Source organism: Pseudorca crassidens, chromosome 14 (genome assembly GCF_039906515.1).
Source record: "Pseudorca crassidens isolate mPseCra1 chromosome 14, mPseCra1.hap1, whole genome shotgun sequence".
Classification (NCBI taxonomy): Eukaryota; Metazoa; Chordata; class Mammalia; order Artiodactyla; family Delphinidae; genus Pseudorca; species Pseudorca crassidens.
The window spans coordinates 69,819,089-69,842,673 of NC_090309.1; the positions used below are offsets into that span (position 1 = coordinate 69,819,089).

General features: G+C 41.2%; 1 long non-coding RNA gene across 2 annotated transcripts in view; it reads left to right on the plus strand.

Annotated features, from left to right (window-relative positions):
- The window catches only part of LOC137205322 (uncharacterized), a 30,042-nt gene extending 11,786 nt beyond the window's left edge, over positions 1-18,256 (plus strand). The window contains exons 3-4 of one of the 2 annotated variants that reach the window (XR_010934095.1): positions 9,830-9,992; positions 17,901-18,256. This is a non-coding gene — a long non-coding RNA (uncharacterized lncRNA). Of the gene's footprint in view, positions 1-7,228; positions 8,667-9,829; positions 9,993-17,900 lie in introns of those variants that run through there. The other variant, XR_010934094.1, reaches the window with a different exon arrangement.
- The last annotated feature ends 5,329 nt before the right edge of the window (positions 18,257-23,585 follow it).

Consider the following 23,585-nt stretch of genomic DNA (forward strand, 5'->3'; position numbering starts at 1 on the left):
GGTTGCGGCACGCGGGATCTTTCGTTGCAGTGCGCAGGTTTCTCTCTATTTGTGACGTGTGGGCTCAGTAGCCCCATGGCATGTGGGATCTTAGTTCCCTGACCAGGGATCGAACCCTCATCCCCTGCATTGGAAGGTGGATTCTTAACCACTGGACCGCCAGGGAAGTCCCAACTTTCTGCGGTTTTAACACTGAAAGTGCCTTGGCCCAGGAACCCCCTGGGCAAAGCAGAATAGTTGGTTTCCTAGGAGGTGGAATGTGCAAGCATGCCTGTGTAATACTAGGGGTCATAAAGAAACCTAAAGCAGGGTAAGAAGTTGGGGATAAAGAAAAATGCTTTTTTAGAGGGGGTGGTCAGGGAGGATCTCTGAGAACATGATAAATGAGTAGCAATCTGAATAAAATGAGTGAGGGCCATGGAAATATCTCAGAGTAGGTTGGTGAGGGGTGGTTATTTCTAGCAGAGAGAAATACCGTGTAAAGGCCCTGAAGTGGAAACATGCTTGACATAGATGAAGAATAGCCTTGGCAGAGAGGTTGAGAGAAGGAGGTCCCAAGAGAGTGAGCCGTGCCGGAGACACTGGATTATATTGAGTGTGATGGGAGGCTGAGGACAGGGGCATGACCTAATCCCTCAGAAGGTGGGGAAAACAAGAGTGGGAACAGGAAGACCATTTAGGAAGCAACTTCATTAGGAAGTCTTGAAAAGTTCCTTCTCAAAAGGTTTGATCAGGGCTTCCCTGGTGGTGCAGTGGTTGAGAGTCCGCCTGGCGATGCAGGGGACACGGGTTCGTGCCCCGGTCGGGGCAGGGCCCGTGAGCCATGGCCGCTGAGCCTGCGCGTCTGGAGCCTGTGCTCTGCAACGGGAGAGGCCACAACAGTGAGAGGCCCTTGTACTGCAAAAAAAAAAAAAAAAAAAAAAAATCCTTAAAAAAAAAGTTTGATCAGAGAAAGAGCAGGATACAATGCCATTCAAGTAAATGAGCCTGGGCAGGATTGGGCTGACCCAGGCTGTCCTACGGTGATGACATTGGGAATGGAAATGTGGAAACATCTAGAACTGTCTTGGAGACAGGGTTAACAGAAGGTGGTGGTGCAGGATTTACAGGGGGATGAAGGAGGGTGATGATTCCAAGCTAGTCTTCCACACATTAGTTTTCCTAGTTTGAATTTCTCCCTCAATTGTCCTGATCCAAACGTCATGGATCATGAAGTTTTCTACTAGAATGAGGAAGATTCCATGGTAGGGTCGCAAGAGCAGGAACTTGGGGTCATACAATCCAGGGCACACACCGTGGCTCCATCACAGACAAGCCATGCCCCTCAGACAGCTCACCTAATCTCTGGGGCTCTCAGTATCCCTGCCAGTAGAATAGGAATGATACTGCCTGGCAGAGTTGGGAGCACTAAATGAAGTAACACTCATAGAGGACCTAGTTCAGGACATGCTGAGCCGTCAGTCTGGGTTCATTCTCTCCCTCTGTTTACACCCTGGGAGTTCAGTATGTGTGCCTGCACATTTTCAGAAGTTATCAGTACTCTACATGTCATTTTGTGCTCTTTGGCCCCCTTTCCCTCTCCCCCAGCCTGCTTATTCCATACACACATTTCTCTATGTTGGTGGAGTACACACTCTGGTCATCTTGTTCTTCTTCTTCCTCTTCACTGGCTCTGCCTATGTTCAGATGTGCCTTTCCTTTCATTTGGACAGTTTTAGAAACCTCCCAACCGGTCCTCCCGTCGTCCAGCCTATACTCTTATATCCTTCAGACCACATCATCTTCAGTATAAAATCTAAACACCTGAGCAGGTCTTGCAGAGTCCACGTTGCCTCTGCCTACTTTTCTGTAAACTCTGCTCCCTGATTTACCCCCGTCTTTGGCCCCACCCTCCATCCTCCACCCCTGACAAGTCTACTGTTTTATTCCTTGTGCTCCCATGGTAGTTTGTACCTACTGAACTTATCTCCCATTATTTGTGTGTAAAAAGAGCAAGGTATTTGGTGCAGGGGTTCAGAGCTCAGTCTCTGGAGCCACCCAGCCTCCATCCTAATCCCAGCCCTGTTACTTATCAGTTGGGCCTAATGATTAGGGATTAATTAAATAAACGATGATCCTTCCCTAAACTGGAATGCCATGACCTTGAGCAAGTTATTTCATTGTTGTGCTTCAGGGACAATAATAATATCCACCTCACAAGGTTGTCATGAGTATTAAGAGTTAATACATCTGGGCTGCCCAGGTGGCACAGTGGTTAAGAACCTGCCTGCCAACGCAGGGGACACAGGTTTGAGCCCTGGTCCGGGAAGATCCCACATGCCGCGGAGCAACTAAGCCCATGGGCCACAACTACTGAAGCCCGCACGCTTACAGCCCATGCTCCCCAGCAAGAGAAGCCACTGCAATGAGAAACCCTCGCACGGCAACCAAGAGTAGCCCCCGCTCGCCGCAACTAGAGAAAGCCCGCGCGCAACAGCGAAGACCCAATGCAACCAAAAATAAAAATAAATAAATTTATTTAAAAAAAGAGTTAATACATCTAAAGCACTTAAATAGTACCTTCTATGTAGGAAGCCCTCCAGAAACATTGCCTATAATTATTACATCTATCTCCCTGAGTTTGAGTTCCTTGAAGGAAGAGACTAGAGATCTAGTCTTTCAAATGTTTGTTGAACAAAGACATAAGTAAATCTCCTTTTAAAGACATTATTCCCCCTTTTACTTAATTTTTTCTCTTTTAATTTAGTTTATTTATTTTTGGCTGTGTTGGGTCTTTGTTGCTGCATGCGGGCTTTCTCTAGTTGTGGCGAGCGGGGGCTGCTCTTCCTTGTGGTGCGCGGGCTTCTCATTGCGGTGGCTTCTCTCATTGCAAAGCACAGGCTCTAGGCATGCGGGCTTCGGTAGTTGCAGCATGTGAGCTCAGTAGCATGGCACCCGGGCTTAGTTGCTCCGTGGCATGTGGGATCTTCCCGGACCAGGGCTTGAACCCAGGTCCCCTGCATTGGCAGGCAGATTCTTAACCACTGCGCCACTGGGGAAGCCCTTAGTTTGCATTTTTAACAAGCCTCTCCGTTTTTCCGGATAGTGATTTACTACATTTATAATCAGATGTGCAAACTTCTGGTTCATTTTTCTTAATTACTTATGGAATACAGTTGGATGTTGACCATACATATTTGGATCTATATATTTATATCAATTTTTATCAATATATTTTGGATGGGAAGATCCTATTTATATATATTGAGCACATGTATTTTCTTCATTCTGTGTTTTCCTTTAAGTATATATTTTGTGTTCTGATGTGTTTTGTTTATTTGAACTCATCTATTTTGTCTCTACCAAAAGCATCCATTGAGTAAAATAGTAGACTTTTGGAGCTTGGAAGAACTTTAATGTCATGGTCCTTATTCTTTTCATAGATGAGGAATCTGAGGGTCCAACAAATAACTTGAATCCTATAAACCAATAAGAAGAAAGGCAAACAACCCAATTTTTAAAATGGGCAAAAGATTTAAAGAAGCATTTCATAGAAAAGATTGTCCAAATGTCCAGTAAGTGTCTGAAAAAGTACTCAACATCATTAGTCACCAGGGAAATGCAAATGAAAACCACAGTGAGATACCAACTCATACTCTTTATTAATTTTATTTATTTATTTATTTACTTTTGGCTGTGTTGGGTCTTTGTTGCTGTGCGCGGGCTTTCTCTAGTTGCGGCGAGCGGGGGCTGCTCTTAATTGCTGGGAGCAGGCTTCTTATTGCGGTGGCTTCTTGTTGTGGAGCATGGGCTCTAGGACTGCAGGCTTTAGTAGTTGTGGCACGTGGGCTCAGTAGTTGTGGCTTGCGGGCTCTAGAGTGCAGGCTCAGTAGTTGTGGCACACGCACAGGCTTAGTTGTTCTGTGGCATGTAGGATCTTCCTGGACCGGGGCTCAAACCCATGTCCCCTGCATTGGCAGGCAGATTCTTGGGCTTTTTTTGGTGTTTTTTTTTGCGGTACGCGGGCCTCTCACTGTTGTGGCCTCTCCCGTTGTGGAGCACAGGCTCCGGACGCACAGGCTCAGCGGCCATGGCTCACTGGCCCAGCCGCTCCGCGGCATGTAGGATCTTCCCAGACCCGGGCACGAACCCGCGTCCTCTGCATCGGCAGGTGGACTCTCAACCACGGCGCCACCAGGGAAGTCCCCAACTAATACTCTTTAGAATAGTTAAAAGATTTGAAATTATCAAGTGAAGGTATGTTTTAGAACTCTCACACATTGCTCTTGGAATGTAAATTTGGTAGAATTGGTTTCGAAAACTGGCACATTTATAAAAGCCAGATCTAAGGCTACCCTATGACTTAGCAGTTCCACTCCTAGTTCCACACCAGAAATGGGTGCGTGTGGTCACTAATAGACACAAACAAAATGTTCATGACAGTTTTATTTTTAATAACCAAAATCTGGAGACAAACTAAATATCCTTCAACAGGAGAAGTGATAAATTATAGTGTATTCACATGGTGGAATTTTATACAGCAAAAACAGACGAAACAACAATCTACTGCTATATGTGACAACATGCATGAATCTCACAGACATAATGAGTGAAAAAAAGGAAAACATAAAAAGTATATACTAGGGAATTCCCTGGTTGTCCAGTGGTTAGGGCTCCGAGCTTCTACTGAGGAGGCACGGGTTCGATCCCTGGTCAGGGAACTAGGATCCTGCATGTGGTGCTGCCAAAGTATATATCATATGATTCCATTTATATTAAAATCAAAAACAGAACAAATCAAAAGTGGTAAAAGTAAGGATAGGATTTACCTCTGGAGCATAAGGATATTGGCTGTAAAGGACAAGTGAGAACTTTCTGGGATGTTGGAATATCCATTATGATGATCTAGGTTTGGGTTAAACAAGTATATACTTACACAATGTGTATTTAAGATTAGTATGCTTTACTGTATGTATAGATAGATACAGATATAGCACCTCAAAGAAGAGTATTACCCTAAAATTAAAGAAAATTTTAATTTTCTTTTTTGTGCTATGTGTTTTAAATGTTCTCACCTTTTCCTCAGCTATATTTACCAGAAAGTCTAAAATGAAGTCATGGTAAATCGTAACGAGAGAAAAATAGAAGTTATTATTTTTAAAAGCTAGAGTGGTATCTCAGCTTCCTATCCAGATTTAGTGCCCTGAGCCCTGGACCTAGCTAAAAATAGTTCAGAGCTTTGCCAGCTGGTGACCTGGGAACTGGGCTATGTTTAGCAGAAACCAGCACGTGAGTGAAATGGGGGAGAGCCACGTGGAGCACTGTGGGTCTGGTAGGCATGGCTCACTCTCAGCAAGCTGTTTGAGCCATGCCTGCCGTCAGTAACTCAGACTGTTCCCTCCACTGCAGACCAGTGGGTAGTGTAGGGTCACAGTTTACTGGTGAGTGGAAATGAGAGGGAGAGACAAGAATCCATACTGATTAGAAGGGCAGAGGTCCAGCACTGGGAGACTGGACATAAAGGAAGTCAGAGTACTTAAGCCCTGGCTAAACCCAGGGTGTACCTTCCTTTTTTCTTTACCAGGTTAGACTCAATTTTTGTTTTTGCAAAAATGTATTCATTTCTCAACAACTCTATTTTATCTTTTTTAATTGACGTATAGTTGATATATAATATTGTGTTAGTTTCAGGTATACAGTAAAGTGATTCAGTTATATACATACATTTTTCAGATTATTTCCCATTATAGGTTATTACAAGATATTGAATATTGTTCCCTGTGTTATACAGTAAATCCTTGTTGCGTATCTATTTTATGTATAGTAGTTTGTTAATTACATACTCTGCATTTATCGGCCCCCCACCTTTGGTAACCATAAGTTTGTTTTCTTTGTCTTTGAGTCTGTTTCTGTTTTGTATATAGATTCATTTGTATTGTTTTTTAGATTTTACATAAAAGTGATATCATGTAATATTTGTTTATCTCTGTCTGACTTACTTCAAATAGTATGATATTCTCTAGGTCCATCCATGTTGCTGCAAATGGCAATATTTAATTATTTTTTTGTGGCTGAGTAATATTCCATTGTATCTATTGGGTTGGCCAAAAAGTTCTTTTGGCTTTTTCCATAACATCTTACTTACTGTAACTTTGTAGTATTGTCTGAAGCCTGGAGGGTTATGCCTCCAGCTTTGTTCTTTTTCCTCAGGATTGCTTTGGCAATTCTGGGTCTTTTGTGGTTCCATATAAATTTTAGGATTGTTTGTTCTAGTTCTGTGAAAAATATTATGGATAATTTGATAGGGATCGCATTAAATCTGTTGATTGTTTTGGGCAGTATGGCCATTTTAACAATATTAATTCTTCTAATCCATGAGCATGGGATATCTTTCCATTTCTTTGAATCATCTTCAGTTTCCTTTATCAATGTTTTATAGTTTTCATCATATGTCTTTCACCTCCTTGGTTAGGTTTATTCCTAGGTTTTTTGTTTGCTTGTTTGTTTTCTGCAGTGATTTTAAATGGTATTGTTTTTTAACTTTCTCTTTCTGATATTTCATTGTTAGTGTAAAGAAATGCAACACTTTTCTGTATATTAATCTTGTATCCTGCTACCTTGCTGAATTCATTTATTAGTTCTAACAGTTTTTATGTGGAGTCTTCAGGGTTTTCTATTTAGAATGTCATGTCATCTGCAAAGAATGACAATTTTACCTCTTCCCTTCCAATTTGGATATGTTTTATTTCTTTTTCTTGTCTGATTGATGTGGCTAGGACTTCCAATACTATTACAACTCAGTTTTAAATGTTATACTTAAGGAAACCAGGTGCAGAACTATTTAGATTGCAACGCTTAAACATTCCCTGAGTGGTTTTGCTGCTGAATCAGCCTAACTGGAAGAATTAGCTTCACTTAACCTCTTCCTCCTGTAATGTGCCCGTCTAAAATGTAGGAATGACTAGTGTAATTATCCGTGTCACAGAGATGTTTTGAGGCTTAATTAAATAACCCACTCTGAATACTCTGAAGTATTCAGAGAAGAAAGGGTTAATAGGAATGGTGCTGCTCTAAGTTCTACTCGCAAACTGACAAGTTACCAAACATGGTATGTGGTACTCTAGTTCCAAACATACTAGCATGGTACCTCCAAGATTTCACCCGATTTAGTTAGAATCACCATCACTCAACCAACACTAGTTGAGAGAACTCTGTTTCTACATTGTGTTCTTCTTTTTTTTTTTCCCAGCCACACGGATGCGGGATTTTAGTTCCTGGACTAGGGATCGAACCCATGCCCCCTGCAGTGGAAGCATGGAGTCTTAACCACTGGACCACCAAGGAAGTCCCCATTGTGTTCATTTTTTAAAGGAAGGTGTAAATATGAGGGTAATTCATAACAAGTGACAACTTTTAAAGAAATGACTTTAAACAACTTGATATGTTGCTGTTGTCAGTAGACAGAACTTTTAGCCCCAAAGTAAGATGCAACCTGACTTTTAAGGCAGGGACAAGGATGTGCCAAACTCTGAGATCAAAAGTAAGCTTTAATTCAAACACGGTGGATGCCCTTAGAAACTTTCCTAAAAATAAATCCATCCTGCTGCATGATTTAGAAATGGCTTAGGATACCATCTTTTCCAGCCTTAAGAAGCAAAAACCCCAAAATGTCATCAATGAAAAACAATCTGGGAGATGCTGCTAAAACTCTGTCAAGGGTATGGTCTCCCTTCCTACAGTAACCAATACACTTGGCTTTGCTTAATTAAAAAAATCAAATCTGTGAGCAAACAGGAATGCGGTGGGCCAATTAATGGCAATGAAGATGATGACAATAATGGTGGTAATAATAATGACAGGAAGCAGGTATTGAGGGCTTACTAGGTGCCAGACACTCTTCTAAGGGCTTTACATGATCCCTGTAGTAGCCCAGGAAGATAAGACCTATTATTATCCCTGTTTTACAGACAAACAAACTAAGGCTTTGGAGAAGTTAAGTAACTAACTTGCCTAAGGTTATATAGCTTAGCAGCGGCTTTCAAAACTTTGGTGTGGGGACTTCCCTGGTGGCACAGTGGTTAAGAATCCACCTGCTGAGCATATCCAAAGGAGGGCCTCTGGAGTGTGGAGTTCCGGAGTTTGGAGGATCATATGTTCCAGCAGAATATGCTTCCTTCAGAATTGCTGAACAGATTTTTACAAGAATAAGTACTGATGATGATATTGAAACAAATTCATCAACATTTATGAAGGAAATGAAAGAGCCATCATTTATTAGATGAGAAAATGAGTCACCATAATAATGATGAATGAAAATACTGCTCGTTATAAAGTCAAGGAAGCTACCCTGTGAAACTGGGCTATCATTCGGCGGTGTTGTTGAGTTTTCCCTTCTAAATTCAGGTTATAGGTTATTACAAGATATTGAGGGACTACCCTGGTGGCGCAGTGGTTAAGAATCTGCCTGCCAGTTGGGCTTCCCTGGTGGCGCAGTGGTTGAGAGTCCGCCTGCCGATGCAGGGGATGCGGGTTCGTGCCCCTGTCCGGGAAGATCCCACATGCTGCAGAGCGGCTGGGCCCGTGAGCCATGGCCGCTGGGCCTGTGCGTCCGGAGCCTGTGCTCTGCAACGGGAGAGGCCACAGCAGTGAGAGGCCGGCGTAATGCAAAAAAAAAAAAAAAAAAAGAATCTGCCTGCCAATGCAGGGGACACGGGTTCCAGCCCTGGTCCAGGAAGATCCCACGTGCCACAGAACAACTAAGCCCGTGAGCCACAACTACTGAGCCTGCACTCTAGAGCCCGCGAGCCACAACTACTGAAGCCCACGCGCCTAGAGCCCATGCTCCACAACAAGAGAAGCCACCGCAATGAGAAGCCCGCGCACCCCAACGAAGAGTAGCCCCCACTCACGACAACTAGAGAAAGCCCACGCACAGCAGCAAAGACCCAGTTCAGCCAAAAATAAATAAATAAAATTAAAAAAAATAATAAGTAAAGAATCTGCCTGCCAATGCAGGGGACACGGGTTCAAGCCCTGGTCCGGGAAGATCCCACATGCCGCGGAGCAACTAAGCCCGTGTGCCACAGCTACTGAGCCTGCACTCTAGAGCCCGCGAGCTGCAACTACTGACCCTGTGTGCCACAACTACTGAAGCCCTTACGCCTAGAGCCTGTGCTCTGCAACTAGAGAAGCCACTGCAATGAGAAACCCGCTCGCCCCAACTGGAGAAAGCCCACACGCAGCAACGAAGACCCAACGCACCCCAAAAAAATTTTTTAATAAATTAAGTTAAAAAAAGAAGCAAACTTTGGTGTGCTTACAGTTCCCCAGAAAAATAATTTAAATCAATATTCCCAGCCCAACACCATAGATTTTGATTCAGAAGTGTGGGACAGGGCCTGAAAAAATGCATTTTTAATAAATAACCAAGGAACCTTTACTGTAGGTGACCTTCAGACCACCCTCTGGGAATCAGTGACCCAGTTCTAGAAAAAAGGAGAGACTAGGAGTAAAAATTTGCCAATGTTTCTCCAGCACTGGCCTTCCCTGTCCAGCTGAATAGTAGATCATTTGCCCACCCGAGACTGTATGTCCTTGCAATGAAAAGAAAGACTGCTTAATGAATATAGCCTTTCCAGACATCGAACTTGATTTGTTCAACTTCCATATTTAACAGTTAACCATCTGACTTTAATCTGATTTCTTAAATATGTTTTCCTACCAGCCAGAGTGTGTGCTGACCAAAAACATGAATTTCAGTCAGTAGTTGTAACTCTCACGGGTAACGAATAAATGGCATTGTACTTTATTAGTCTACTATAAATCTGATTAATGTGAATCAATTCCCCAGAGCCAGCTCTCTCCCGAACGAACTGAGAACCATGACTTTATGAATCTGCAAACTTCAGGGCCAATGTACATTTGGAGGCCTGATTTATCCTTTCCTTAGTATCACTGAGCTGGAAGACACATTTTGAGACCCAGAATCCTGACATCTCCATCCCTCCAAAGGGGTAAGTTTATCAAATTTAATAAAACAATTCATAAAAAGCCATTCACTTGGGCTTTAGTCTTCCTTCCTTGGCTTTTAAACACCTGTGACCTTGAGGGGCACGGTGATGAATTTTTAACATCCTTGCTCTTTTGCTCTTCTCAAATGTCATTTGGTTGATTTGGAACATGGTATTACCTGGTAAATCTGGAAAAGACTTACAGATGAGTTTGGCCAGAGACAATGCTACGGAGACTGAACCAACCCATATTACACACCCACCTTTCCTTATTACATATTTTTAAAATAGAACAAAAACATGAAGCAGGCAAAAAAAACATGTTACAGTTTCCACAGTCCCTCTAAATGAGGAAATTATCAACGTATTTGCCCCTGCACACATTCCACATCCCATGCTGTGGATGGAAGACTTATTCTTATTCCTGCTCTCTTCCCTGCCAGCCACCCTCTAGCCTTCTTTCTCTTCCCTTGCTCACCAAGCCTACTCCTCCTTTTGGGCATGTCCCAGGCCTTCTCTACTGTAACGTTCTTTACCCTCATTTTCCTATAATTGGCTCCTACTTTTTGTTCAGGTCTTAGCTTAAACTGATGACCTCCATCTATTACGTTATTCAGTTTTGTTTTCTGTAGCACTCAACTAGCTGCTGATATTCTTCTTGTTTGTTTGTTTATAGTCTGTCTCCCTCAACTAGAACATAAGCCCCATTAGGTCAAGAATCATCTATTATGTCATATTTTCACGGTTATAGCTACAGTGCCCCAAACTATGCCTCACACAGGAGAGAGGTTTGGGGAGGAGAAAAAGGAAGACAGTGGGGAAAGACTGGTTCTGATCTGAGACTGATCTGGTTGTCCAAGGCATCCAGCTAGCTATTTCTTTGCTTAAGAGTCAAATACTTTTATCCACCTCCTTTGGAAACAAATCAGAGATATTAAAGATGTGTTGAATTTATTGCGTAAGACTAACAGTGGTTAAAGACCAGATGACTTACACTGAGAGTCTTTACAAGGTATTTGTCATCATTAGCTCAGTCTCATAAATTATTACAATATGAAATCAGCAAAAACTGCTTACCTGCTTGAATTCAGGTAGTTAAATTTTAAAGTATAATAAAAAGTTATACTGAAAGTTTTCTTTCCAAAGAGCTCAAAAATGCCTTTGTTAGCAGTAAATGAGGTAATGGCTTCCAAAGAAAACTGGAAGTAGGAAATGAGGTTTCCTTCTGGGAGTTAAATGGGTAAGGCACACACAAATATACACACACACACAGATATGGTAAGTCAACTGAAGGAGTAAACTGATAGATAACCAGTGTGTAACTGGAAACACCTATAAATTCAGCCAAGGTGACTTGGAGGTAATCTCAGGATGGCAAGCACCGGAATGTGACTGTGAATTTAACAGGTGTAAAGGTAATTGATTATTTGGAGAAAGCCTGGATGAACAGCGGCGGTGGGCAGAGCTGCTGTTAGCCTATAGCACAGAAAACCCAAGCTAAGGGCTTCCCTGGTGGCGCAGTGGTTGAGAGTCTGCCTGCCGATGCAGGGGACGAGGGTTCGTGCCCCGGTCCGGGAAGACCCCACATGCCGCGGAGCGGCCGGGCCCGTGAACCATGGCCGCTGAGCCTGCGGCTGGGCCCGTGAACCATGGCCGCTGAGCCTGCGCGTCTGAAGCCTGTGCTCCACAACGGGAGAGGCCACAACAGTGAGAGGCCCACGTACAGCAAAAACAAAAACAAAAACAAACAAAAAACAACCCGAGCTAAGAAGCCAGAAGTTGATAGCAGCTTCCCAAATAGTGTTCATGGGAGAAGGGGCCTTGGCTCAAGGACTTGAGCTCTTAGGTCTCTGTAGCAAATGTATCCTTTGATAAATCATCTCCCTACTTCTCCTTATGCAGATTTGATGCTCTAAATACAGAATTTAAATCACTTTTTTCCCTGTCTTCAGGGAGCAAATGCCCTGATCTGCTGATGTGAGGGCCCACTGGCTAGCTGGTTGCATTTATCATTAAAATGGAATAAATTAGTATTCTGGCTATATGGCCGTCTCTGCGAGCTTGGGTTAGTGTGAGTCTACCCCTGAGAAAGTTCTAGAGCAGAGTGACTTGTTGGCCCCGTACTGCATGGCAGAGAGTGGACCACACAGGCTAGTTCTGAGAAGATAAGGGCTGATCTAAGCTCAGTTCCTTCTCCCAAGTTCAACAGTTGTATAATTCACATGACTTCCTGAGGGGATGTTGAGTGAGGGGAAGATGAGAGGCCAGGAGTGATTATGCTGGACGCATCCCCAACAGAGGAGCCATGGGTACTTTAGTCCACGGTTTGACAGATGTTTTCTGTAAATGGCCAGATAATAAATACATTAGGATTTGCTAACCACAGAGATAGGTAAGTCCAAGAGGGGAACAGGGACTGGAGGGGCCAGACAGGAGCTATTGCCTCCTAGGACACTTGGGAGAACAGGGGTTTTTAGAACTAAAGCAGAGGGGGAGGCAGGGCAAGGTGAGACCTTTAGAGAAAGCTAAGGAGAAAATGCCTTTAGCCAGGAATGAGATGAGCTCAGGTAACCGGTGGGAAGTACCAAATCCAAGGGCTCTCTGAGACATCTCATACAGGTCTCCAAGCTACATACTTACTCCCGGTGGGTCTGTAACTGCCTGGCTCTGCTGGGTCCTGTCAGCGCTCTATCATTCGTCTAGATAAAGGGATCGGCCCCTGGAGTTTGATAATATACCTAAATTGCATCCCAGGGAATGAACGGGCATCATTTTGCAACTGGATCCTTTAGCTACAATTGAATGTCTGTTTTGTTGAGGGGTAAACAAGACTTACTGAAAGAACCCAGTTTAACCAACTTTGCTGTTTGGGGGGTAAGTATAGTAGGCAGTCTAAATATATTTTTTCTATGATAGCTTTTTCATTATGTATTTCATTCTTTGGGATTTAAATCACTTTAAATTTTTATGTATTTAAATTCAAAGTATACAGATGAACAGATTAGTGTGTTGACTAGAAGGTGAACCAGGATCACAGAACAGCTGGGGAGCTGGTGACAGAAATGTAAGTGGAGCTTGGTCTCCAGGTTCTAATCTCCTGTGGAGACTCCCTACAGCAGTGATTATCAAATGCTGCGATGGATAGGGATGGGCAGAGGGGCACTGTGTAGTTTGAAAAAGCTCTTATCCCTCCCACTTGAAATTCACTGATCTACAATTCATCTCATTTTACCTTGGGTCTTCTTGAAACCTCTTCAGAAAAGCAAAACAAAACATGAGTTTTACAACTAAAGCTGGAAGATGGTTCTCCTTATTTAGAAGTGGCCAGCAGAAGAGCTATAAAGAACAGAATGATTCCTGAATCAGCAAAACCCTAGGAGCTTGGATGACACAAGCCAAGAGCCTGTGCCTGGGATCAGCCTTGTACACTGGCAATAAATCACGAGATACAACCATTTTAAGGCCTCTCTTTTCCAAAACAGAAGAGAGGAGTATGTCTCAGACTTGTATTCGTTTCAAAAGGATCAAAGATAAATTCTTTTAGAATTTGAATCCGTGGAAAGTAACTTGAGTAAGATGACAAAACCATTCTCCACCAAGTGAGGGTGAATTGAAGGGGTACTGCACTTTCAAAACACACCCATACCAACCCCCCAGCCCCCATGGATAAAATGTAACTGTGGGACTTTACGTAGGTTAATAACATAAGGAAAACATTAAGAGAAGCCTGGAAGAGACAGACTGATCCTGGCATCAGCATTGGAGAAAGTCTGTAGCTGCATCAGTGTAGCTGTTAAACACTTCATCTGAAATAATATGCAACCTAGAGTCATCAGCCAGATGTAGAAAACAAATTTATGGTTACTGGGCAGGGGGTGGGTAGTAAAGGGGCAGTGGAGGAGGGATATTTGAGAGATTGGGATTGACATATACACACTACTATATATAAAATAGATAACTAATAAGGACCTACTGTATAGCACAGGGAACTCTGCTCAATACTCTGTCATGGGCTATACGGGAAAGAAAATCTAAAAAAGAGTGGATATATGTATATGTGTAACTGATTCACTTTGCTGTATACCTGAAACTAACACAACATTGTAAGTCAACTATACTCCAACAGCAACAAAAAAAACTAGAATCATGTACATTTTACTGTTTGAATGGACCATAGAGAAGTTATTCAGATGAAGAAACTGAATCCCTCCTCTGGACTCAAAATCTGTGGGCTGGGCTGGAACAGGAACCTCATGCATGCCTCTAGCAGAGAGCATATATCACATGGTATTCCCATTGTCTGAATTCTCTAGACTGGGCTTCTTGACCCCAAAGACTGTATTCTTCATCTTTGAATTCCTAACATCAAGCACAGTGTCTGACAGTAAGTGTCCACTGATACTTGTTAAACCAATCAGAATAAACAAGAGTATAAGTCCTAGGGCAACAGAGGGAAGAAAAAAAAATTGAGAGGAAAAATCTTTCTCTGATCTCCCAGGGCATGGCAGGGCAAAATTACCCAAAAAACCAAAAGTGAGCGTGACCTCAGTGTGTCTTTTTTTAGGTGAACACCCTAAGTCACAGGTAAGCATTTGCTAGACTGCCCAGAGCTATCACTACCATCATTGCCATTAACAACATGGCTTGCTTATTTTGTCTTATTGGAGTATTAGAATGAGTTCACTGACAATTAAGTTCCCTGCTTTAATTATGGCAGAAATAAAAATTGGGCAGACAATTGCCTTTGATTCAAGTATCTCAGAACTGTTTTACTTTTGAAGTCTGAAGTATTAAGGGTAGAAAAAAACAGCCTCTCGTTTGAAGTTAAAAGTACAGGTTATCTCCTCATGGAAAAAGATTAAATGTAATTCTATGTACCTTATGATTATAATGGTTCATCAGATTTAGTAACTGTAGGGAAACAATCATATCTTTTCTGTATCTTAATTATTTGGTTCTTTTCTCTGAAAAGACTAAAAATACATGAACCCTTAATTTCAATGGCACAAAGTATTGTGCACTGCATATTGGTAAGCTAGCCACAGGACAAAGGGAAGCCATAAAGAATTAAACATTACATTCTCTTAAGAAAGACTTTCTTTCAGTATTACATAAATATCTTTGTGCTTTTCCATTTTCTTTTTGAAACCAAGTAACCCTTTGACATTTCAAAGTGAAATAACCATACACACAGTTTTTATATAGAGGCTAAGATGACTTTCTTTTTTTTAAAGAACTAAGTGTAATTAACCACACATGGCATATTATTCATTGTCCTATGACCTTTGTAATTTAATTTCGTATTCTGAAAATATTTGCTTCTAAATTTAGTCAGGAAAATGAGGGAATGTCATGGTTGCTTTGCTGGCTGTACATTACAAGGGATTATACCTAGAAGAATTTTCAAATGTGGGTGTTTAAAAAATGTATGTTGTTTGTCTGCTTTGGCATGTAAAACGTTTAATAAAGCCTAGTAATTTGGATTTATAGAGAGACTACCCACCCAAAGTCCTGAAAAATTCTAAGTAACTGTAAAGGCTACTGCCTGGTAGGGTCAAGGAAAGGAAGTAGACTGGGCAAGGGCACCAATGGAGACCATGTACCCTATGTCCACATATTTAAAAGCTGTAAAAAAAAAAAAAAAGGCTAAAAACTGTTAAATAAGATTATCCTATCCTTCTATCTTGACAAATCAATGACAAAATCCCAAAACACTGATAAAGCTATAGTCTCAATATGATGAAAGGTAGCAAAATATCCAAGCTGGCTGAATTTAATTGTTGCACATGTTTGGATGAGCTAATGATATTTTGTATGAGTGACAAAAGACTTAAATAATTCGTAAATCATTTATTCCACATTTTCTTCATTTCAGCAAAATCACTGATTATGTTCTTAAAATAAAAATTTTCATGTAATGTATTCAATTGACAGTAATAACAAAGTAAATATGAAGTAATTATATTCAAAATGTTTAAAATTTGAGTATATTTTTATCAAAATGTAAGTTAAGTGAATGTACATTTTAAATTATAATTACTTTGAATATTTTCAAAAAGTTATTGCTTTAAAATATTTGTATTAAAATTAAAGGCAAAATAAAAACAAATACATGGGGCTTCCCTGGTGGCGCAGTGGTTGAGAGCCCGCCTTCCGATGCAGGGGACATGCGTTCGTGCCCCGGTCCGGGAAGATCCCACACGCTGCGGAGCGGCTCGGCCCGTGAGCCATGGCCGCTGAGCCTGCGCGTTCGGAGCCTGTGGTCCGCAACAGGAGAGGCCACAACAGTGAGAGGCCCGCGTACTGCAAAAAACAAACAAACAAACAAAAATAAACAAATACATGAATACACCAACATTTTAAATAAAGATTATTTAAATATAGCTGAACTTTAAATTTAACTCTGAATATTTGATTAAATCTTATTAAGTATATTTATAAAATTAAATTATTGCAATTCTCATGTTTAATATCTATCTAGTCATCAATAGAGAATCAGTATTATGTTTCATGCATGCTACATACACATATTTACATTTTAAAAGTAATATGAATGGTTTGCTATTGTGAAATATCCTCAGTCACCTGTGCAATTATTGCAAATGCATCTAATTTTCAAGTACCTCCAGGACTATGAGATGGAACACAAAGAGAAGAAAGAAGGATTCTCAGCGCTCCTGGCTAATGATACTTTGTTAGGCAAGAACCTATTGCGTTCATACTCTTTGAAAAGAAAGATTTGACAACTTAATTCATTTGTCTTTTCTTATCTAAGAGCTTCTGTCACTCAAATCTTTCCAAAGTAGTTTTTATTTCTAATACGGGCAGCAACACAACCCACAAACCTTTTGTTTTGAAGACATAGGACAAAAGAGGTACAGAACTGCTGCCATGAGTTCAGGATGGTGTTATCTCAAGAAGAAATATTTAGGGTAATGGGTCACATTTGAACCAGCATGAAGTGCTGCATCTCTGGGGCCAGAGGCCTTTAATCAAGTTAGTGTGTGTGTGTATGTGTGTGTGTGTTAAATTCTGGGTGCAGGTCAGGGGGCTCTGCTGTCTGGGTATTGGGGAAATTCAGGAGCAACCATCCTAAAAAACACCTCTGGTGTCAGAATTCGGAAGCACATATTTACGTGATAGAGATCCTTCTTTAATTAGCAAATTACAAATAACATTTATGCCAAAAATCCACTTCCCATTTTGCTGTGAGAATAGTTTTTTCTTTTCTTCCTTCCTCCCTGCTCCCCCCTTCTTTCTTTCCTTCTCTCTTTCTTTCTCTCCCACTGCCCCCTATGTATTGACAGCACAAATCTAAACTGGTCTGGGATACATAAGTCAATTTGCATTCTGAACTTGGTGCCAGAATTCTGTTTTTTAGCAATCTTACTGAGATATAATTCACATACCGTACATTTTTATCCATTTTAAGGGTACATGTCAATTTTTAAAAATTTATCAATTTCTTTCTTTAACGCCATGTGATTTTTTAATTGAAGTATAGTTATATTACAATGTTGTGTTAGATGTCAATTTTTTTTTGTTTATTTGCAGAGTTGCTCAACCATCACCACAGTCAACTTTAGTACATTTTCGTTATCCCAGAAAGAAACTGTGTACCCATTAGCAGTCACTTCCTATTTCCCCCCAGACTCCTCTCCCATCCTTCTCCCTTCCATCCCCTCCCCAGCCCTAGATAACCACAAATCTACTTTCTGTCTCTATAGATGTGCCTATTCTGGACATTTCATATAGTTGGCATCCCACAGTATGTGGTCTTTTGTGACTGGCTTCTTTCACTTACAGGGTTTTCAAGGTTCACCCGTGTTTGTAACATGTCTTAGGACTTCATTCCCTTTTGCTGCTGAATAACATCCCATTGTATGTATATATCACTTTTTTTTTTTTTAGGCCGCACCACGAGGCATGCAGGATCTTAGTTCCCTGACCAGGGGTCAAACCCGCACCCCCTGCAGTGGAAGCGTGGAGTCTTAACCACTGGACCGCAAGGGAAGTCCCACTACATTTTATTTAGCCAGTCATCAGTTGATGGACATTTGAATTGTTTCCAATGAACATTTGAGTTTTTGGTTATTATGAATAATGCTGCTATGAACATTCATGTACAAGTTTTTGTGTGGACATATGTTTTCATTTCTCTTGGGTATATACCTAGGAGTGAAATTGCTGAGTCGTATGGTAACTCTATGTTTAACATTTTGAGGAATTGCCAGACTGCTTTCCAAAGAGGCTATACCATCTTAAATTCCCACCAGCAATATATGAAGGTTCTGATTTCTCCACATCCTTGTCAACACTCATTAGTGTCCATCTTTTTCGTTATAGCCATCCTAGTGAGTGGGAATTGGTACCTCACTGTGATTTTGCTTTGTATTTCTCTAATGGCTAATGATGTTGATATTTCTTTTTAATTGGCTATTCCTGAAGAGAGAGAAAACAAAAATCTTTGTAAACAGCCTCCTCAGTGCCACGCTCATGGTGTTTAGATATAAACCAAATCATAGAATGAAAGTGTTAGAAGGGACCTTAGACCCAGGGCAGGCTTCTGCTTTGCAGCCCAGCTCACCTGTGGTTCTTCCACTGTCAGAAAGTTCTGATCTTTAGCATCTTTAATGAGATCTTTTTTTTTTTAATCTGAAACTTTTTTTTCTGAAAATTTTAGTTTCTGGGCCTAGCTTTGCTCTCTGAAGCAAGGTATGCTCCGTCTTCACCCCAGGATCCATCTCCTTCATTTGACTAAACCCATCTACATATTTTTAAAGACAAGCTTTGGCAGTCCACTAGGTTGTTGCCTTTTCCTTTTCCCTTTTGGGTTAATGAACGCAGCCTGAGGCTGCTGTTGCAGATGTGGCCACCCTTTCAGGCTCAGACAACTCAGCAGGGATCCTCATGGAGAGCCCTCAGGTCAGAAGGGTACAGACCAAAATCTGGGCAGGGGGGCATATGTAACTCGAAGAAACATTCTGAAATCACCTTGCTTTGTTTTTAGTTACTATTTTTATTTTGAAGTTTCAAATAACTTTAAGAGAGGGTATGTGATTTTTATGTTTACTGAGAGGGAACAAAGGTTAAAAGGTGTTGAGGATACAGTCTATACAAACAGACTGGTCCTCCTGCCTTCTGTATAAAAAAAGATACTTTGAGCTCATTTCCCTCAACCTGGCACACAATGAAAAGGCAGCTGCGATTGCTGCATGAGTGGGTGACTGTAAGTGTGTGTACCTGTCTGTGTGTCCGTGTGTTAGCTCCAGGTCTGCTGGGAACCTGGTCTTCCCTCTCCAATTCATCACGTCTTTAGTTCTCTCTCTTTAGACCTCTCAAGGATTCTCTCTCCCGTGTTTGCTCAGACTCTGGAACTCTGTGGACAAAATGTCCTAAGCTAATTTCTCTTATTTCATATTCCTAATCCCCCATTCTTCCTCATCCAAACTGATGATTTTTCTCTGGAACACACTGTGCCCCATTCTCCCTTTCTTAGAGAGACCTCATCTTTCTCTTGCTCTCTGCCACCACCTCTGGAGCCTGGACTGATGAACTGGCCTGCCTTCTCTGTCTAGTCTTTCTACTCTGCCATTGCCTACAGCTGCCACACTGATTTCTGGAAGCACAGGATCCCCACCCTCCACTCCATAGCTTGGAATGGAATTAGAGGCCTTTCAAAATCTGAACTTCTCACCTTCGGCAGGGGGCACGTCTTTCTCTCTTGGCATGGCTCCAGTCCAGCGACCTAGCAGCTACAAGTGGCCTTCATGGGTGGGTGACTGGATCCCAGGAATAGTTCACTGAATTCCTTTCTTTTCCTGGGATGCACAGAGCTCATGCTCCTCTCAAAGGCTTTGCTTTGGGCTGGTCCCTCTGGTAGGAGCACTCTTCCAAGTGTTCTCCCCTGGGCTCACTCCTTTTCATGATTCTGATGTCAGCTCAGATAACACTTCCTCTGAGCCACCTTCTCTGGCAGGCCTCAGAGGGAACTCGGTGACAGAAAGGATTTCTTCTGCTTTGTTCACTGCAGTATTCCCGGCACCCAGCACAGTGCTGGCAGACAGCAGCCACTTGATAAATACTTGCTGAGTTATTAGAATAAAGTGGCTTCTACATAAAGTACTAGGTTGCATAAATTCTGCCTTTCTGTGTTGGGCAAGAAAGAAACTGAGGACTGAACAAAGAAAGGAGGAACCAACAAGAGAAGGGGGGAAAATAGCTCCTTATAGGGCAGAGGACAAACCTGGATAGCTGGAGAGAAAATAGGGCACAGGGTTCAAGGCCTATTCTTCACTTTCTCTGATGTGGACAATGCTTTCTGCTATGATTAAAGCAAAAGCCAGGCTTAGCTTGCAGAAAAGGACATTTTTGAAGAAACCAGAAAAGGAAACAATCCCTCCCCACATCCCTCTTGCCTCTCGTGATTTTCCAGTTTTCATCACCAAAATTAAAAATGGGTATATAAGTGTCAATTCTCACCACATATTAGATAATTCCTTAGTTAAAAATATCAGCAAAAAATGGGGTCCAAATTCAACGGACACAAATCCTCTGAATTATATGAAAATTTAAAAAGCAGTTCCTTCTAAAGTGCACATCATTTCCTGAAACTTTTTCGCTACTCTTTAAGGTGTTTTGCTCATGATTGGCTGACAATATATAAAGAAACTGACAATACATAAAGGACGTTCCCAACTCAACCCCGTTGTGCAACTATTCTGGATTTTTTTTGTCAAACTGGATCTTCTGCTTCCTTTGCCAACTGAGATCAAATGGATGCATTAGGTCATGACATTAATATGAAATCGTTTCCACCCTTGTTTTTCTTTCTCCATTCTTACTCTCTTTTTATTATGTGTAACACGTCAGATTGTAATCTTGAAAGTGAGGAACTGAGGCAGCCTGCTAGCGCTCTGAGGCTGAGCCATGCTGCTGATCTTGTTTAGACCATTCAGTCACAGCTGAAGGGTGTTATGCACATGATTGTTCAGGATGTGCCATCATCCAAGGCTAAAATGACGTCACCAGAGTGAATTACTCTGGGGCTTTGCAAATCTGCAGTGCAGGATTTGCCAGGGAAAATGAAACCATTCGTTCTTTTTACTCCTTCCATCCCCCATGTAAGTAAGTATTCTTTTTCTAGTGGCTTCGGTTTTATGCTGAAGAGGAACCTGGTCTAGTTCTTCCTGGTACATGAAAGTGTCAAAGAAACAAAGGCTTCATCAATGTAATTATGCAGTGCTTTAGACCTCTGTACATGCTATGTTTTCTCACCCCTGGGTTTGGTGCATTATGTTTCCTCTGTCTGGCATGTTCTTCTCCCTGGCCCTCTCCCCGTGTCTTTCTGGTAAACTCCTATTTATTCTTTAAGACCATTTCAAATGACTCCTTCTAGGTAAATTTTAAGTACATACACGTTTAGAGTTGTTACATCTACCTGATGAATTAACACTTTTATCAAAATGTAGTGACTCACTTTATCCCTAATAATACTTTTTGTCTTAAACTCGTGTGTATGATATAATAGCCACATTAGCTTTTATTTATTTATTTATTTATTTTGGTGAGTGTTTGACAGCTTTATATTTTTTCATACTCTTTTCTGTCCTTCTGAATCCTTACTGTTTAACAAGTCTTTTATAAAAATATATTTGGATTTATAATATTTTTCAATCTAATGTTTTCTCTATTTTTAATAGGTCGGTTTAATCCGTTTACATTTATTGCAATTACTGATATATTTGGATTTATTTCTATAATCTCATTTTGTGCTTCCTATTTGTACTGCTTTTTCACTGCTTTCTTCTCTCCCACTTTTCCAAATGTTAAACTTTGTGATTCTTCCTTTTTCACAAACACGTTTGATGGGCTACCCATACATGATTGAACCAGTAGGTTTCTGTCTTGTTTCTTTATTTTTTAAACATCTTTATTGGAGTATGACACCACATTGGAGTACAATGGTGTGTTAGTTTCTGCTTTATAACAAAGTGTATCAGCTATATGTATACATATATCCCCATATCTCCTCCCTCTTGCGTCTCCCTCCCACCCTCCCTATCGCACCCCTCCAGGTGGTCACAAAGCACCCAGCTGATCTCCCCGTGTGATGCATCTGCTTCCCACTAGCTATCTGAGTTTCTTCTAAGAAGGCAAATGAGAAGATTCTAGCAGATGTTTATAACTACTCATTGCATCATCAGGAAAGAAGAATAGCTATGAGGAGACTTGGTGAAAATCTTTAGTCCTTAACAATTCGCACTGGGGACTAAAGCAGTTTAGCAGCCAAGTAGCTAGTTTTCGAAATGATGAGTCAACAGTGTGCAATGTTGGATAGAGAAAGGTGGAATCTGTGTAAAGTATTGTGAGGATGGTACCTAAGAGGCAAATCCTTGTGTGTCTGGCATACCTATACTGGTGTGTGCTGAGACTGCGTGAGGAGGCGAGCCTCCTATGATTTGTTTCTGTTCAATCACTTGTAAAACCCTCATTCACTTGGTGTGTCATTATCATACTTGGCCTCTCTTGGCTAGAAATAAATCACAAACAAAACATAGTGAGCCATTAAATTGCAACAGGACTCAGTCATAATTGGACTGCCTGACGATCCAGAATATGCTTATATCTATTTTTAAGATTATCACTTAAAAAAAATACATATGTTTTTTAACATACTTGAAGCAAGTTTTACTTTGTGGTGTCTTTTCTGGAAATTTTTTAATTGGGAAAAATAAGTATAGCAAAGCAGTTAATAGTCTGGAATTTAAGGTTTGATACAGACTGGGATTTGAATCCTGATTCTTCCATGTACTAGCCATGTGATCTAAGGCAAATTACTTAAGCAAGCTAAACCTCAGTCTCCTCATACTCTAAGTGAGGTTAATGATAAATCTATACATGGAGTTGTGAGAATTTAATAAATTAAAACACAATAAATTATAAGGTCTTTGGCATAAAATTGTACCAAAAGAAGTAGTAGATATTATAATGATTATTATTTTTTTAAAAATAAGGAGCTTCTTGGAGGCATTCCTTCTTCAAGTCTTTGTCCCTCAACTCGGAATAATAGGTGGAGGATAGGAGCTGAAACTAGATGGTCTCTTTGCCTCTCGGATTTAACAGGCTGAGTATGGTGGAAATGCCTTTGAACTTTAAAATGCCCCGAAGGATGTCAGGAGTATGACTTATACCCTCATGTGTGCCGTCCTGAGTTAACAGACATCAAGGGTGTTGATAAACTCTTTGTTTCAGCAAATGTGACCTCCTTAATAAGGCTAGCCTGATTTCATGCCCTCAAATCCTGATCTCCCCTCCAAATCCAGTTAGAAAGCTATCAGGCACCACACAGTTGCCAATCCTCTCATTTTCAGGAATCCTTACTCCAAGGGCTAGGGGGAATCCTGTCCTGAAATGCTGATATAGAATTGAGATTGCATTTTCCTATACAAACATGATTATTTGTAGCTGATATGTACCACTGAGCTCAGTACTATTAACGATGGATAAAATAAGACCTTTAGGACCTACCTGAGATCCTAACGTCTTTAAATAATATGTTTCCCAATGGGAAATGTGTTCACAGTTCCAAATAAT